The sequence below is a fragment of the Phascolarctos cinereus genome, unplaced genomic scaffold, assembly GCF_003287225.1.
Source record: "Phascolarctos cinereus isolate Bilbo 61053 unplaced genomic scaffold, phaCin_HiC Scaffold_4;HRSCAF=312, whole genome shotgun sequence".
Taxonomy (NCBI): Eukaryota; Metazoa; Chordata; class Mammalia; order Diprotodontia; family Phascolarctidae; genus Phascolarctos; species Phascolarctos cinereus.
Window position 1 is genome coordinate 25189098 of NW_027555847.1, and position 17439 is coordinate 25206536.

Sequence of the window (17439 nt, forward strand, 5' to 3'; positions counted from 1 at the left end):
GATACAGAGAAAGGGGCAGGGAGTCTCTGCTCACAAGGACAGATACCACGCAAACAGTACAAACAAGATAAATACAGGATTAAATTAAGGGCAACTTCAGAAGAAAGGCACTAAGGTTAAATGGGAAAAGGAAACGTTTCTTGCAGAAGGTAGGAATTTAGCTAAGCCTTGATGCCATGGAAGCAAGGAGGAGATGAGGAGGGAGGGCATTCTAGGCATGGGAGGAAAGATGATAATGCCTAGAGATGACAGATGGAGGTTTGTGCTAGGGAGAACTCCACCTAAGGTCTAATAACGGCTATTTATGGTACGATGGCCACCTCCCTGTTTCCCAGAAGTTATGCCCCTCTTAAAGTAGCCCAGGATCGTGCTAGCTTCTGTGGCTGGCACGTCCCACTGCTGGGGCAGTAGATTGAGAAGGGGAAGGGATTCCATAATGTCCTCCAGCCCATCCCCAGCATACAGCTGGGGAAGCTGGAAGACACTGGACTTACATGCATGTATACCTAACGTGTACTGATCAGCAATGTGGAATCACAAATTTAGAGCTGGAACAAACCCTAGAGGTCAACAATCCCCTCATCTCAATAAGGCAACAAAGGTCCAGTGACTTGACCAGAATCACATGGCTAGTATATGAAGTGGAATTCGAACCCAGATCTTCACGACTCCAAGTCTAGCATCCTATCCACTCCTGCCATGCTGCCTCTCAAATCAAGTGCTAACAGGCAAGGCAAATCCATGGAGATGCCAGGCTATTATGCACTTTCCAAGAATTTAAGTCAGTCTTGGAAAAGAGCAGTGAGTAGCCCTGGACCACAGAAGAAAAGGAAGGCCAAGGGTGGTCCAGGCCTGCCAGGAGGACACTGTTCCAGGGAGGAAAGGGAAAACAAGCACATTGGGAAAGAACTCCAAAGCCAATAGTGTCATCTCCTCCAGTCGCAGACACCAGTGGAAGAGCTCAAGTTAAAATGGAGCATACATTTAGGGCAGGGAGGCTGAGAAGCAAGAACACAGCCAGGAGCCAGGGACAGACCCTGGCTGTCAGAAACAACATTCCCAGAGAGGAAGAAGGAGACTCATGGAATCTCAGAATCTCTGAAGGGGAAGGGGCCTCTGAGACCATCTGGTCCAACCTGTCCACACCTGATGGAGAAGATGTTGTTTCAGCAATAAGCAGGCATCCAGCCTTCAAGGGAATGCTTCCAGGGACAGGGAACTCACTACCAAGGAGGAAGCCCATCCCACTTTGGGAGAGCTCTATTATTGGGAAGGTTTTCTGGGAATTAAGGCTTTCTGTAACCTTCCTGCTCCAGGTTCTGCCCTTGCAGCCAGCCAGAACAAGTCTATTACTAACAAATTCCCCTTCAGACAGTCCTCCAAATACCTGAGAACTCTCAGGTTCCCCCTGAGAGTTTTCTCTTCTCTGGGATAAACACTCCCAATTCCTTCAATCTATCTTCAAGGGACATGATCTCAAGGCAGGACATTACCTAGGTTGCCCTCTCCACTTCAGCAATGTCCTTCTAATATTGTAAATGAGGGGTCCATGAACTTTTTTTTTTTAATTTTAAGAACTGTTTCAATATACTCGGTTTCCTCTATAATTTAATTATTTTGTTTTACGCTAGAGTCACTCAATCAGTCACTTAATCCCAATTGCCTAAAAAACAAAACAAAACAAAACAAAACACAAGTTTACAGACGCCACTCATGTTAAGAACACTGCCCCCAACTGACTTCAAAGGAGCAGAGGCACTAGCTGGAGATGTCTACCTACCTATCCCCTAAGCTCCTTATCCTCTCAGTTTTCTTATCTGTAAAATGAGGATAAGAACACTTCCACAATTTAAATGCTTTGTAAACCTTAAAACATATCACTATAAGCCGTTTCCACATATGAGCTCTTTGGTCTTTGAAAAATAACCAAAAAAATCCTCGTTTTCATACCCCAATGTTCCTGTACTTTCTATTCCCAGATTCATTCCTTGTGTTTAAAAGGTTCACACAAGCATAGGGTCATAGCTTCAAGGTCAAGGAGTCCAAACCTCATTTTACAGATGAGAAAACTGAAATACAGAGAGAGGTTAAGTGATTTACTCAGGATCACACAGCCAGTAGATGCCATGAGGTGGTATGTAATCCCAGATATTTCTCCGAGCCCCTATAAAGGCTGGCCATGTCATTCCAGTGTTCAAAATCCTCCAATGGCTTTGTCTTCTAGGGTAAAGTATAAAGTCCTGGTATCTGAGGCTATCTACAAAGTGTTTCCACTTGATATTGTATCTCCAGCCTCCATGCCTTCACAGAAGATGTGTTTTATTAAGACATAGTATATAATTATATAACATATATGTATACATATTATATATCTTATATATAAATTATATTGTATTTTATGTAATTATACATTATATATGATATAATATCTAAAATAAACATTTATATAGAACCTACTATGTGCCAGGCATAGTGTGAAGCACTTAACAGATATCATCTCATTAGATCCTCACAACAACCCCATGAGGTAGATGCTATTATTATTCCCATTTTACAGTTGAGGAAACTAAGGCAAACATAGAGGTTAAGTGACTTGCCCAGGGTCACACAGGTAGTGTTTGAAGCCAAATCTGAACTCAGGTCTTCCTTACTCCAGGACCAGTGCTCTGAGCTCCCTGGACTCCTTTAAGTCCCCACTAAAATTCTACCTTCTAGGGGCAGCTGGGTGGTGCAGTGAATAGAATTCTGGCTTTGGAGTCAGGAGGACCTGAGTTCAAATCCAGCCACAGACACTTACTAGCAGTGTGACCCTGGGCAAGCCACTTAATCCCTATTGCTTCAGTAAAATAAATAAATAAACAAATAGAATTCTACCTTCTATAGGAAGCCTCTCCCTCTGTGAATTATTTCCTATTTATTTATATTGCATATAACTTGCTTTGTATATATTTGTTTGCATGTTGTCTCTCCCATTAGATTGTAAACTCCTTGAAAGCAGGGGTTGTCTTTTGCCAGTTTTCATATCCCCAGTGCTTAGCTCAGTGCCTGGCACATAGTAGGTGCTTAACAAATGTTTATTGATTGACTGACAGATAAGGAGAGGGATGAGACTTGCCCTAGTGTAGGGAACTTGCAGAGGAGGAAACTCTACCGATTCAGGTCAAAACTTTGACAACTCAAGAGTCGTAGAGCATGGGTTCTTAACATGGGGTCCACAGACATATGTGTTTTTTGTTTTTATTTTTTAATGGGGAGGGGGAAGAAGAAAAGAAAATCAATTTTAAGTTAAAATATATTTTTAATTTAATTATTAAAATTTAAATAAAATGTATATATGTTTATGTGTATAGAAATATATTTATATATTATACATTTATACATACATATACATATATACATATATGTGTGTGTATATATACATATACATATATGTATATATATATACATATATTATGTATATATATATATATATATATATATATATGTATATTATATTATATATTATATATATATATTTTTTTTAAGAAATCCTCCCTCCAAGAGTTGCCTGGGTCACTTAGCTAGGAGTGTTAAACATCAAGGAGACCCAAAATAACCCCAGTGTGGGAAAGAGGTAGAGGAAGAGGAGGGGGAAAGGGCGGGGAAAGAAGGGGGAGGGGAGGTGGAAGATTAGCCTAAGGAGCCAGACCAGCCCAAAGCAGCTGTGAACGCGCAGCTGTTTCCGAGCTGGCTGGGGCCAGGACTACGCCTCCCAGCAGACACTGCGCGGGCCATCCAGCAAACAGGCTCCTGAAGTGGAGCTGGGCAAGGGGAGGACAGGCAGGAACTACACTTCCCAGCAGGCATCACGGCCAGCCAGGCCCGCCGTCTCCAGAAGAAAAGAGGCCGTTTTAGGGCAGGAGCGGGGGACGGGGATAAAGGAGAGAAGGAGTGTGGGAGGGGGGGTAGTCTGGGCACGCGGACTTCACGCGGACTTGCCGGAGAGAATTCTAAGGCTGCTGCTCTTTCCACATTCTCCGTTGTGGACCTTGACCCCTGAACCGCTGGCCAAACTCCACAGGCCACCCCCTGGGAGGGCCGTCCACCTGGGCTTAAGATTCCAGGTGTGGGCAGCCCGGCTTCACAGCACCCCCACCCCGGGATGCGTCCTCCGGAGGACGGGTGACGTCACCCCAGGACCGCTCCTTGTGCTCCTAAGGGCACACGCCCTGGCGTGGAGCAGCGCGCACGTGTTAAGCCAGCTCTGTGCAGGCTCCTGTGCCTGGTTAGCGGTCAGAGAAGCTGGGGTCCCATGCCACCAAAGATGCTTCGACGTGTGTGTGACCCCTGGGGAGCCTGCTGGAGGGGACGTCCGAGGTCACCCACTCCATCCCGTTCCTTTACAGATTAGGCTACAGGGACTTCGTGGTCACTGTTTGTTTTGTTTGCCTTCCTTAGCGCTTCACACGGGGCCTGGCGCACAGTAGGCGCTTAATAAGTGCTTCTTGCTTTTGCTCCAACTTCACAGCCTTACTGGCCTTGCACCTCAATTCCTACATCTGTGAAATGAGCGGCTCGGACGTGGTTTCTGACTTCCTTTGTATCCCCGGTGCTTCACGCACTGCCCGACACACAGCAGGCGCTTAATGCATGTGCGGCTGCTGGACCAGACACTCCCCTTTCAGATCTATGAATCCTCTGTCCCTATGGGTATCGTGACTATCCCGTGAGCCCTGCTCTGTAGAGCAAAGGAGCTGCCCGGGATGACCGCCCACGGTCATGAAAGGCCGCGCCTGGCCAGGTTTTCTGGGGTTTGGGTCTTTTTCCTCCACCACGACCCTCCCCCATTTTAGCATCTGTAAGATGAGAGGACCCCTGTGGGGGGCTGCTCCCACAGCTAACAAGCTGTGGCTACCGTGTCCCCCGGGTCAGGGCTGTGCTCCTGAGTCCACTGCGCAAACGTGGCCACGGCGGGTGCGCGAGGCTGGAGCCCCCTCCCTGCCCTCCAGGAGCCCAGCTTGGGAATGCTCGGGAAGGGAGACCCCTGCCTCTTACGGAGACTGGGCAGCCTGGCTGCATTCCCCCACCCCGACCTTCGGTCCTCTCAGCGGCTGGGAAGTGCAGGGAGGAAGGGGGGGGACTAGAGGGGCAGGAGGAGAAGGGTCACCCCGCGCTGCGAGTCCCAGGGGAGCAGGGAGGGAGGCTCACCCAAAGCGAGGACGGGCAGGGGAAGGTCCGGGGCTCCAAACGCACGCACTCACGCACGCTCCCTCCTGGCCTACGGGGGAGAGCGGGACTACAACTCCCAGGCATCCCAGGGGCAAGCTGCCCGGAGAGTAGCAGGTCTCTAGGCCAATAGGAACATAGGATCTCTTTGTGTGGCCCAATCAGGAGGCAGGAGTAGGAGAGACTATTCAGAAAGAAAAAAAGTCTTTCACAGGATGGAGAAATGTAAAGGTCTTAATCCCAGGCTGGGGAGACTGAAGGTCCTCCTAGCAGGGGGTCTGCAGTAGGTTTGGTGGGCCTCCCTGTCCCAGGTGTGATTTGTGTGACCAAGGGGCCCCCGCTGAGAATGACAGCAATAATAATGATAAATAATTACAAATTATAAGATAATCAAAGGAGGCAATATTTGAAAAGCACTATACAAATGCAGCTAGGTGATAATAGTGGAGGGTGTTGGATCTGGAGTCTGGAAGAGCTGAGCTCACATTCAGCTTAGGACAGCCCAGCAGCTAGTAGCTGGACAAGTTCTGACTGCCTCAGTTTCGACATCTGTAACATGGGAGTCACAATAGTACCTCTCTCACAGGGCTATTATGAGGATCGAATGAGATAATAATTGTTCTTAGCACAGTGCCTGGCACATAGTAAGCGCTATATAAATGTTAGCTATTTATCAGTATGATTATATTTGTAAAATGCTTCGCAAACCTTCAAGGGCCACATAAACACTAACCAATATGCAACACCTCCTCTCTACACACTAAGCAAGACTCCCTTTGCTTGTTAAAAGTCCTTGTTCTGCCCCAGGACTCCCCGGTCCCCTGTGCTACAGAGCACAAAGGACCTGCAGTCAGGAAAAGCTGGCTTCCAATTCTGCCTCCGACCCTTTCTAGCCATGGAACCCTGATCCAATCACTTCATTTCTCTGAGCATCGGTTTCCTTATTGTCCAGTGGGTATGATAATACCTGTACAAGTCAGGTCAACATGTGTTTTATTATTTTACTATGTGCTGGGCACTGAACAGAGCACCACGAATGCAAATTCGAACAAGAAGAAAAAACAAATAGATTGTGGAAGACAAAAAACAAAAGGAAGATAAAAAAAAGAGTAGGGGGAAAAGATACCCATGTTGGGGCACGGAGGCAAAAGAGGAGGAAGGATGGCTGGCCTGTATTTCCTCCACATTCAGGTTGGGGAGAAACTCACCAAAGGGAGGTGGGGGTCACAGGGCAGACTGTGAGAGGTACACGGTGATCAACTGTGGCCAGGCATAAGTGGAGCCAGGAAGGGAGAAAAACCCACCTCACAGAACACAAAGTCCACACCACATGCCATCCAAATGGCATTTCCTATTGTTGTAGATGGAAAGGTAGAAGGGAATAGGGACCTAACATGATGGGCAGTGGATTCTGAAGCGTCCTTAGACAGCTCTGTGAGAGGGGATAGGCTGGAGGAAGGAGAACCAGTTAGATGTTTCTGCAGTAGCTTAGGAAAGAAGACACGAAAGCCAAATGTGGAAGAGGGTGGGGTGAATCTAAAGCAGGGAGGGTCACAAGAGGGTTTGGGGAGGTAAGAGGGACAGGCCTGGGCCACTGCTGAAGTGTGTGTGGTGAAGGAAAAGGAGAAGAGACAACTGACAAATCTATCCAACGTGGCACCATCAGAGGGAAGAGGGGAATTAGGAGGGGATGTGTGGGGAGGAGGGGTGGAGCAGAGAATATGATGATGTAGCAGTCACTTGGGGGAATCACATAGCTGACCACATTAGATCAAAGGTCCAAATTATTAATGATTTTGAAGAAAGGATAAAGAGACCCTATGTGCAATTATGGCCACATAAGATAGTTATTTAAACAAGCTATCAATTCTTGCCATCACTTCATTCCCACTTCCCCAAACCCTTACTTCCCTCATGGAAAACAGACCAAAAGAGAAATATTGACTCTGTCAGAGCTGTAACTAGGGTTGGGGCAACTGGAACTCTGTCTTTGGGCACTACAATTTACAGGCTAAGGCAAAAAACAAAACAAAACAGAAACAGTCCTTGCCTTCAGGAAAAAAAAATATATATTCTAATGTTTAAGAAAAGACTTAAATAACTAGGTACTTGTCTGGGATTGGTGAAGTCACAAGTAATCCCTGCTATAGGAAGTCTGAGATTGGTGGAGTTTGAAGTGAGAGGAGGGCTAAGATGGGTCTACACCAAGGCTGCCACCAATATGGTGAGCCCTTGGAGGAGCAGGGGGCCAGCAGGCTACCTAAGGAGTGAATTATCTCAGGTCAAAGCTGCGCTGATCAGCAGCTGGGATCAGGCCCATGAGTGAACTCTGCACTTCCAGCCTGCGCAAGAGAGGGAGATCCAGATAATAATTATTAATGATAATATTTATTCATAATAATAACAAAGGACATAGTTATGCCATATATTCAGTAGACGGAAGATAACTGTAAATGTTCCTGTTCACTGGTTTCCATACAGCTGATCAATATTTTTCCAAAACTATGGCTTTCAAAACTGGAGTTGATTTTTTGAACCCAAGCCTTTGTTGTTCTTCAGTCTTTTTCAGTCGTATCTGACTCTTCATTACTCCTTTTGGGTTGTTTTCTTGGCAAAGATACTGGAGTGATTTGCCATTTCCTTCTTCAGCAAAAGGTGAAATGGTGGATTCAACCCCCCAAAGATCAAAGAGGCATTTCAGCTCTGAAACCATAAAGGTAACACAGTGATGGATAAGGGTGACATCTAAAGTTTAACCATGCCTGTATATTATGGAGGTAGAGTAAAGATGTAGGTCATGAGAGCTGAGGATGTGAATCAGCTGGGGAAAAGGGTGTTTGAGGGGAAATCAATATATTGAAATCCCCAGGTATGAGTGCAGAGTGTAGGATGGAGACAAAGACTATGAGTCAGGTTTGCAGCTCTTCAAGAAAGTATAGCAATGGTGGCATTAGGTGTCAGTTTGGAAGCTACAGTTGGTCAGAAAATACTATTCTGTACTGACTTCTCCTACTCCTGTTTTCTCCTGGAGATTTGGCCAGCCACATCTTTATGTAAAAATTAGCTCTCTGCTTTCAACTTTGACTAATCATGAGATTTGCCAAGTAATAAGATTATCACAGGATCATAAAATTAAAATATATTTTATTTTTCTTAATTATGTATAAATTTTTTTCTAATCATTGTTTTTTTTAATTTTGAGTTCCAAATTCTTTCCATCTCTCTTTCCCCTCCCCTCTTAAGAATGCAAGCAATTTGATACAGACAATACATGTGAAGTCATGCAAAATATATTTCCATATTAGTCATGTAGCAAAAGAAAATAGAAAGAGACAGACAGAGAGAGAGAGAGAGAGAGAGAGAGAGAGAGAGAGAGAGAGAGAGAGAGAGAGAGAGAGAGACCAAGAAAAATAAAGGCAAAAAAGTATAGGTCAACCTGCATTCAGACTATATCAGTTTTTTTTCTGGAAGTGAATGACATTTTTCATCATAAATCCTTTGGGATTATCTTAGGTCATTGTGTTACTCAGAATAGCTAAGTCATTCACAATTGATCACTGTACAATTTTGCTGTTTTGCTGTATACAATGTTCTCCTGGCTCTGTATCACTTCACTTCTGTATCAGTTCACATAAGTCTTCCAGGTTTTACTGAGACTATCCTGCTTGTCATTTCTTATAGTAAATAGTATTTCATCACAATCATATACCACAACCTGTTCAGTTATTCCCCAATTGACAGATATCCTCTCAGTTTCTAATTCTTTGCCACCACAAAAAAAGAAAGGGCTGCTATAATTATTTTTGTACAGAGAGGCCCTTTTCCTTTTCCTTTGCTGTCATTGAGATACAGACCTAGTAGAAGCACTGCTGAGTCAAATGATATTCACTAGTTTTTAGCCTTTGGGACATCATTCCAACTCGTTTTCCAGAATGATTGGACAAGCTCACAATTCCACCAACACTGCATTAGTGTTCCAATTTTCCCATATCCCATCCAGCATTTGCCATTGACCTTTTCTGTCATATTAGCCAATCTGATAGGTGTGATGTGGTGACTTAGGTGTTTTAATTTGCATTTCTTTAAGCAATAGTGATTTAGAGCATTTTTTCATATGATCATAGTTAGCCTTATCTGATTTCTTTGTCTGAAAATTGCCTGTTCATATCCTTTGACCATTTATCAATTGGGGAATGACTTGTTTTTTCATAAATTTGACGAATTCTCTTTGTATCTGAGAAAAGAGGCTTTTATCAAATAAACTTGCTATGAATTTTTCCCCTAGTTTCCTGCTTTCCTTCTAATTTTGGCAACATTGGTTTTGTTTGTACAAAACTTTTTTTTTAATTAATGTGATCAAAAACATCTAATTTCTATTCTGTGATGCTCTCTATCTCTTGTTTGGTCAAAAATTCTTCCCTTAAGCATAGAGGTGACAGGTAAAATTTTCCATGCTCCCCTAATTTGTTTATGATAGTACTCTTTTTGTTTAAAGCATGTACCCATTGACCTTATGCTGATATACATTGTGAGATGTTGATCTTTATCTAGTTTATGCCAAACTGCTTTCCAGTTTTCCCAGCAATTATTCTCAAATAGTATATACTTGTCCCCAAAGCTTGGATCTTTGGGTTTATCAAACACTAGGCTATCATGGTCGTTTACTATTGTGTTTTGTGTACCTATTCTATGCCATTGATCCACCGCTCTATTTCCTAGCCAGTATAAGACTGTTTTGATAATTACCACTTTGAAATCAAGTCTGAGATCTGGAACAACTAGGCCACATTTCTTCATATTTTTTTTTACTGATTTTCTTGCTATTCTCAACCTTTTGTTCTTCCAGATGAATTTTGTTAATTTTCCTAGCTCTAAAAAATAATTTTTGGTAGTTTGATTGGCATGGCACTGAATAAGTAAATTGATTTAGGAAGAATTATCATTTTTTATATAAACTCAGCCTACCCATAACCAAATAATGTTTTTCCAGTTGTTTAGTGATGACTTTATTTGTGTGAAGTATTTTGTAATTGTATTCAAATAATTATTGAGTTTGTCTTAGCAGGTAGACATCTAAGTATTTTATATTGTCTGCAGTTATTTCAAATGGAATTTCTTTTTCTATCTCTTCTTGCTGCACTTTGTTCGTAATGTATAGAAATGCTGATGATTTATGTGGGTGTGTTTTATATCCTACAAGTTTGTTGAAGTTGTTAATTATTTCAACTAGTTTTTTAGTTGATTCTCTAAGTATACCATCATATCGGGGCAGCGAGGTGGCACAGTGGATAGAGCACCGGCCCTGGATTCAGGAGGACCTGAGATCAAATCCGGCCTCAGACACATAACACTTACTAGCTGTCTGACCCTGGGCAAGTCACTTAACCCCATTGCCTAGCCAAAAAAAAATAATACTAAGTATACCATCATATCATCTGGAAAGAGTGATAGATCAGGCCCCTGATCCCTTGTGAGTTACTGCAAGCATTTTTCTCTACCCTGGACCAGGGCCCCTGCTCCCCTGCAGCCCCACAATCTAGTGCACTAGTGTTACTCTTTGCCCTGGGACTTTGACCCAGAACCACATGTGAGCAAAGCAACAGGATCCTGAACCCAGTGCCAGCAGAGGGTCCCCTGTAATATCCTTCCAACCAGTTATCTGACCCCCTTACCATCTATGGACTCAAACATCACCTCCTGAAAGAAATCCCAAAATGAAAACTCCAAGGAATATTGTGGCCAAATTCCAGAATCATCAGGTCAAGGAGAAAATACTGCAAGTAACCAGAAAGAAACAATTCAAATATCAAGGAGCCACAGTCAGGATTACACAGGACTTAACAGCTTCTACATTAATGGTTCAGACGGTTTGGAATATGATAATCCAGAAGACAAAGGAACTTGGATTACAACCAAGAATCAACTACCCAGCAAAATTAAGCATAATCTGAGGCAGCTAGGTGGTACAGTGGATACAGCGCAGGCCCTGAAGTCAGGAGGACCTGAATTCAAATGCAGCCTCAAACACATAATACTTACTAGCTGTGTGACTCTGGGCAAGTCACTTAACCCCAACTGCCTCACCAAAATAAACAAATAAATAAACAGATAAACAAATAAGCAAACAAACAAATACATAACTGAATAAATATTAAGTATAATCTTTCAGAGGAAAAGATGGATATTCGATAAAATAGGGGGCTTTCAAACTTTCCTGACGAGAAGACCAGAGCTGAGCAGAAAATTCAATCTTCAAGTATAAGACTCAAGAGAAACATAACAAGGTAAACAGCAAAAAAGAAAAAGAAAAGAAACGTGTTGTTTAATAAGGTTAAACTGTTGTTTACATTCCCACACGGGGAGAAGATAATTATAGCTCTTGAGAACTGTATCTCTATTAGGGCAGTTAGAAGGAGTATAGATGGATAGAGGGTTTGGGTATAAGTTGGTTTTGATTTTGATGTGATGATATAAAATTAAGGGGTGAAAAAAAAGGTGGTACTGGAAGAAGAGAAAAGGAGGAGGCAGAAGTTATGTCATATGAAGAGGTGCAAAAGACTATTACAGTAGAGGGGGGAAAGGGAGAAGGTGTGCATTATTTGAACCTTACTCATCAGATTTGGCTCAAAGAGGGAGTAACATACATACTCAATTGGGTATTGAAATTTACCTTACCCTATAGGGAAGTAGGAGGGGAAAGGGGAAAGAAAAGGAAGGTGAGACTGATAGAAGGACACATTGAGGGTGGTGGTGGTCAGAAGCAAAACACTGGTGAGGAGGGACAGAGTAAAAGGAGAGAGAAAAGTATAAACAGAGGGGAAAATAGGATGGAGGGAAATAGAATTAGTAATCATACCTATGAATTTAAATTGGATGAACTCTCCCATAAAACAGAAGCAAATAGCAAAGTAGATTAAAAACCAGAATCCTACAGTATGTTATTTACAAGAAATACATTTAAAGCAGAGAGATACACACAGAGTAAAGGTAAAAGGCTGGAGGAGAATATATTATGCTATGGCTGAAGTGAAAAAATCAGGGGTGGCAATCCTGATCTTAGACAAAGCAAAAGCAAAATATATCTAATTAAAAGAGATAAGGAAGAAAACTACATCTTGCTAAAAAGATACCATAGACAATAAAGTAATATCAATACTAAACATTTATGCACCAAGTGACATAATATCCAGATTCTTAGAGGAGAAGTTAAGTGAGTTATAGGAAGAAATAGACTGCAAAACTATAGCAGTGGGGGACCTCAACCTCCTCCTCTCAGAACTAGATAAGTCTAACCACAAAATAAACAAGAAAGAAGTCAAGGAGGTAAATAGAATTTTAGGAAACTTAGATATGATAGGCCTTTGATGAAAATTGAATGAGGATAGAAAGGAATATACTTTTTTGTAAGTGGTACATGCCACCTACACAAAAATTGACCAGGTATTAGGGCATAAAAACCTCACAATCAAATGCAGAAAGGCAGAAATATTACATACATCCTTTTCAATGCAACAAAAGTTACATGTAATAAAGGGCCATGGAAAGAAGACTAAAAACTAACTGGAAACCAAATAATCTAATCCTAAAGATGACTGGGTTAAACAACAAATCATAGAAACAATTAATAATTTCATTAAAGTGAACAACAGCCATGAGACAACATATCAAAACTTATGGGATGAAGCCAAAGCAGTTCTTAGGAGAAATTTTACATCTCTAAATGCTTACATGAACAAAATAGACAAAGAGAAGACCAATGGAACTAAAAAAAGCTAGCAAAAGAATAAATTTAAAATCCCCAATTAAAAACCAAATTAGATATTCTGCAAATCAAAGGAGAGATTAATAAAATTGAAGGAAAACTATTGAACTAATAAAAATTAAGAGCTGGTTTTATTTATTTTTTTTTTTTAAAAACAATCAAATAGGTAAGACTTTGGTTAATTTGATTTAAAAAAAAAGAAAGAAAGAAAGAAGAAAACCAAATTGCCAGTATCAAAAATGAAAAGGGTGAATTCACCACCAATGAAGAGGAAATTAAAGCAATTATTAGGAGTTATTTTGCCCAACTGTATGCCAATAAATCTGGCAATCTAAGTGAAATGGATGAATATTTACAAAAAATATAAATTGCCCAAATTAACAGAAAAGGAAATAAAATATTTAAATAACTCCATTTTAGAAAAGGAATTTAACATGCCATCAATGAACTCCCTAAGAAAAAATCCCCAGCACCAGATGGATTTATAAGTGAATTCTACCAAACATTAAGAGAACAATTAATTCCAATACTATATAAACTATCTGGAAAAACAGGTGAAGGTCAGGTAACTGGAACTTAGTTTTACCTGTGAATTTCACAAATGGAACCCCTTTTACGACACAAATATGGTGCTGATACTTAACCAGGAAGAGACAAAACAGAAGAAGAAATTATAGACCAATTTCCCTAATGAATATTGATGCAAAAATTTTAAATAAAATATTAGCAAAGAGATTACAGCAATTTGTCATGAGGATAATATAGTAACTGTGACCAGTTGGGACTTATACCAGGAATGCAGGGCTCATTCAGTGTTAGGAAAACTATCAGCCTAATAGACCATATCATTAACAAAACCAACAGAAATCATATGATTATCTCAATAGAAGAAAAAAAGCTTTTAACAAAATACAGCACTCATTCCTATTTAAAAAAACACTAGAGAATATAGGAATAAATGGAGTTTTCCTTAAAATGATAAGTAGTATCTATCTAAAACCATCGGCAAGCATTGTATGTAATGGGGATAAGCTTTCCAAATAAGATAAGGGATGAAAAAGGATGTCCATTATAATCACTATTATTTAATATTGTACTAGAAATGTTAGCTTTAGCAATAAAAGAAGAAAAAGAAATTGAATTAGAATAGGCAACAAGGAAACAAAACTATCACTCTTTGCAGATGATATGACGTTATACTTAGAGAGTCCTAGAGAATCAACTAAAAAACTAGCTGAAATAATTAACATTAGCAAAGTTCCAGGATATAAAAAAAACCTATACAAATCATCAGCGTTTCTACATATTAGCAAAAAAAAGTCTAATAAGAGATAGAGAAATTCCATTTAAAATAACTGCAGACAATATAAAATATTTGGGAGTTTACCTGCTAAGACAAACCCAGGAATTATATAAAAACACAATTAAAAAACATTTCTCACACAAATAAAATCAGATCTAAGTAATTAGAAAAATATCAATTGCTCATGGGTAGGCTGAGCTAATATAATAAAAATTCCAATTCTACCTAAATTAATTTACTTATTCAGCGCCATACCAATCAACTACTAAAAATTACTTTGTAGAACTAGAAAAAACAACAACATAATTCATCTGGAAGAACAAAAGATCAAGAATATCAAGGCAATTAATGGGGGGGGGGAGAGAAAGGAAAATGGCCTAGCCATGTCCAATCTAAAACTATATTATAAAGCAGAAGTCATCAAAACTGGTACTGGCTAAGAAATAGTGTGGAAGATCAGCTGAATAGGTTAGGTACACAAGACACAGTAGTAAATGACTACAGTAATCTATTGTTTGATGGACCCAAAGACTCCAGCTTCTGGTATAAGAACTTACTATTTGACAAAAACTGTTTGGAAAACTGGAAAAGAGTATGACAGAAACTAGGCATAGACCAATATCTCACACCCTATACCAAGATAAGGTCAAAAGGGGTACATGATTTAGACATAAAGGGTGATACCATAAGCAAATTAGAAGAGCAAGGAATAGTTTACCTGTTGGATCTATGGAAAAGGGAAGAATTTATGACCAAATAAGAGATAGAGAACATTATGAAATGCAAAATGGATAATATTGATTATATTAAATCAAAAGGGTTTTGCGCAAACGGAACCAATGCAACTGAAATTAAAAGTAAAGCAGGAAACTAGGGAACAATTTTTATAGCCAATGTTTCTGATGAAGGCATTTTTCAAATATACAGAGAACTGAGTCAAATTTATAAGAATACAAGTCATTCTCCAACTGATAAATGGTCAGAGGATATGAACAGGCAGTTTGGGGATGAAGAAATTAAAGCTATCTATAGTCACATAAAAAAATGCTCTAAATCACTATTGATTACAGAACTACAAATTAAAATAACTTTGAGGTACCACCCCTCACACTATCAGATTGGTTATTATGACAGAAAAAGGAAATGATAAATGTTGAAGAAGATATGGGAAAATTGGAACATTAATGCATTGATGGTGGAGTTATGGACTGATCCAACCATTCTGCATAACAATGTGGAACTATGCCCAAAGAGCTTTAAAACTGTGCATACCCTTTGATCCAGCAATACCACTACTAGGTCTATTTCCCAAAGACACCTAAAACAAAGATAAAAGGACCCACGTATCCAAAAACGTAGCAGCTTTTTTGTGTGTTGGCTAAGAACTGGAAATTAAGGGGATGCCCATGAATTAGGGAACGAATGAACCAGTTGTAGTATATGAATGTAGCAGAATACTAATATAAGAAATGATGAGCAGGTGGATTTCAGAAAAACCTGGAAAGATTTACATGAACCAATGTTCAGTGAAGTGAGCAGAACCAGGAGAACATTATATACATCAACAGTAATATTGTACAATAGACTTACTCTTCTCAGTGACACAATGATCCAAGACAATTCCAAAAGACTCATAATGGAAAATGTTATCCACAAACAAAAACAGAACTATGGAGCCTAAATGCAGATTGAAGTATATTATTTTACTTTGGTGTTTTTTCCCTTTCTTGTGGTTTTTCCCTTTTATTTTGGTTCTTCTTTCACAACGTTACTAATGTGGAAACGCGTTTAACATGATTGTACTTGTATAACCTATATCAGATTGCTTGATGTCATGGTGAGGGAGGGGGGAAGGAAGGAAGGGAGGGAAAAAAATTTGAAACTCAAAATTTTATAAAAATCAAGGTTGAATCTTTAGGCGTAATTGGAAAAAATAAAATACCATTAAGTGGACAAAAAAGAAAACATCTATCTCATTTTGAAGTTGGGGAAGCTAAGGCCCAGAGTGGTTAATCAATTTGCCCAAAATCGCACAGGTAGTATTTGACAGAATAAGAATTTTATCTCAGGTTGCCTGACTCCAAACCTAACATTTCTTCCACTGTAAGTCTGTCATCTGATTATGTCACATCCCTCCTCCCCCTTAACAACACAAAAAGCTCCAGTGGCCCCCTACCCCTGCCAGAATCAAATGTGGAATCCCTTGTGTCCCATTCAAAGTCTTCACAACCCACCCCCCCTCCTACTATTCCAGTCTTTTTACCCCTTACTTCCCCTTAGTTGTAACAATGCTACTTACTCTGCAGTCTATTAATAGACCCTCCTGGCTGTTCCTCACACAAGACATGTCATTTCCAGACTCCAGGCATTTTCCCTGGCTAGCCTTCATCCCTGGAATGACCTCCCTTCTCATCTCTGCCTCCTGGCTTCCTCCAAGTCACAGCTAAATTCTCATTTCCTTCAAGAAGCCTTTCCTATATCTCTTAATGCTAGTACTGTCCCTCTATTATCTCCACCTTATCCTCTGTGTGTATATGAGTGAGTGCATGTATGTGTGTGTGTGTGTGTGTGTGTGTGAGAAAAAGAGATTTCTCATGCACACACACACACACAGACACACACACACACACACACACACACACACACACTAATACACACATATCTATGGTTTGTACATAGTCATTTCATATTGTCCCCCCACCCCATTAGACTGTGAGCTTCCTGAGGGCAGGCATTGTCTTTTTCCTTCCTGTGGATCCCCAGCACTTAGCACTGAGCCTGGCACATACTAGGTGCTTAATAAATGCTTATTGACTTGTTGCATGGGTGAATCAGCAATCTGGCTCCTTTCTACATCACCCAGTTCTGTTTTAAAAGATGAGAAAGCATGAAGTGGTCCATTTGGACAAATATATATCCCAACTCCCTCCACAGCCATTTTCATTTACTCCCCCTCCCTTTCTTATCTGACCCAGTTCATTACATTCAGAAGATTATTCCAAAGCCTTACATCTTTCAGCGACTCTGATGTTTAAATCCCACAGAGAGGAGCAAGATGTCCTGGGAAGCATCCTGGCTTGAAACTCTGCTGTCCTTAGTGACTTGACAATCAAAGAAGACATGTGGATCTTGATGGATTGTGGTCAGTTTACAGGTCACCTCACCCATA

General features: G+C 40.6%; 1 protein-coding gene across 1 annotated transcript in view; it reads right to left on the reverse strand.

Annotated features, from left to right (window-relative positions):
- FHIT (fragile histidine triad diadenosine triphosphatase) overlaps positions 1 to 5272 on the reverse strand; it is a 1648795-nt gene extending 1643523 nt beyond the window's left edge. Inside the window, 1 exon segment of the mRNA XM_020977517.2 lies at positions 5188 to 5272. The gene's annotated coding sequence lies outside the window, so the exon portion shown is untranslated.
- Between the last annotated feature and the right edge of the window lie 12167 nt (positions 5273 to 17439).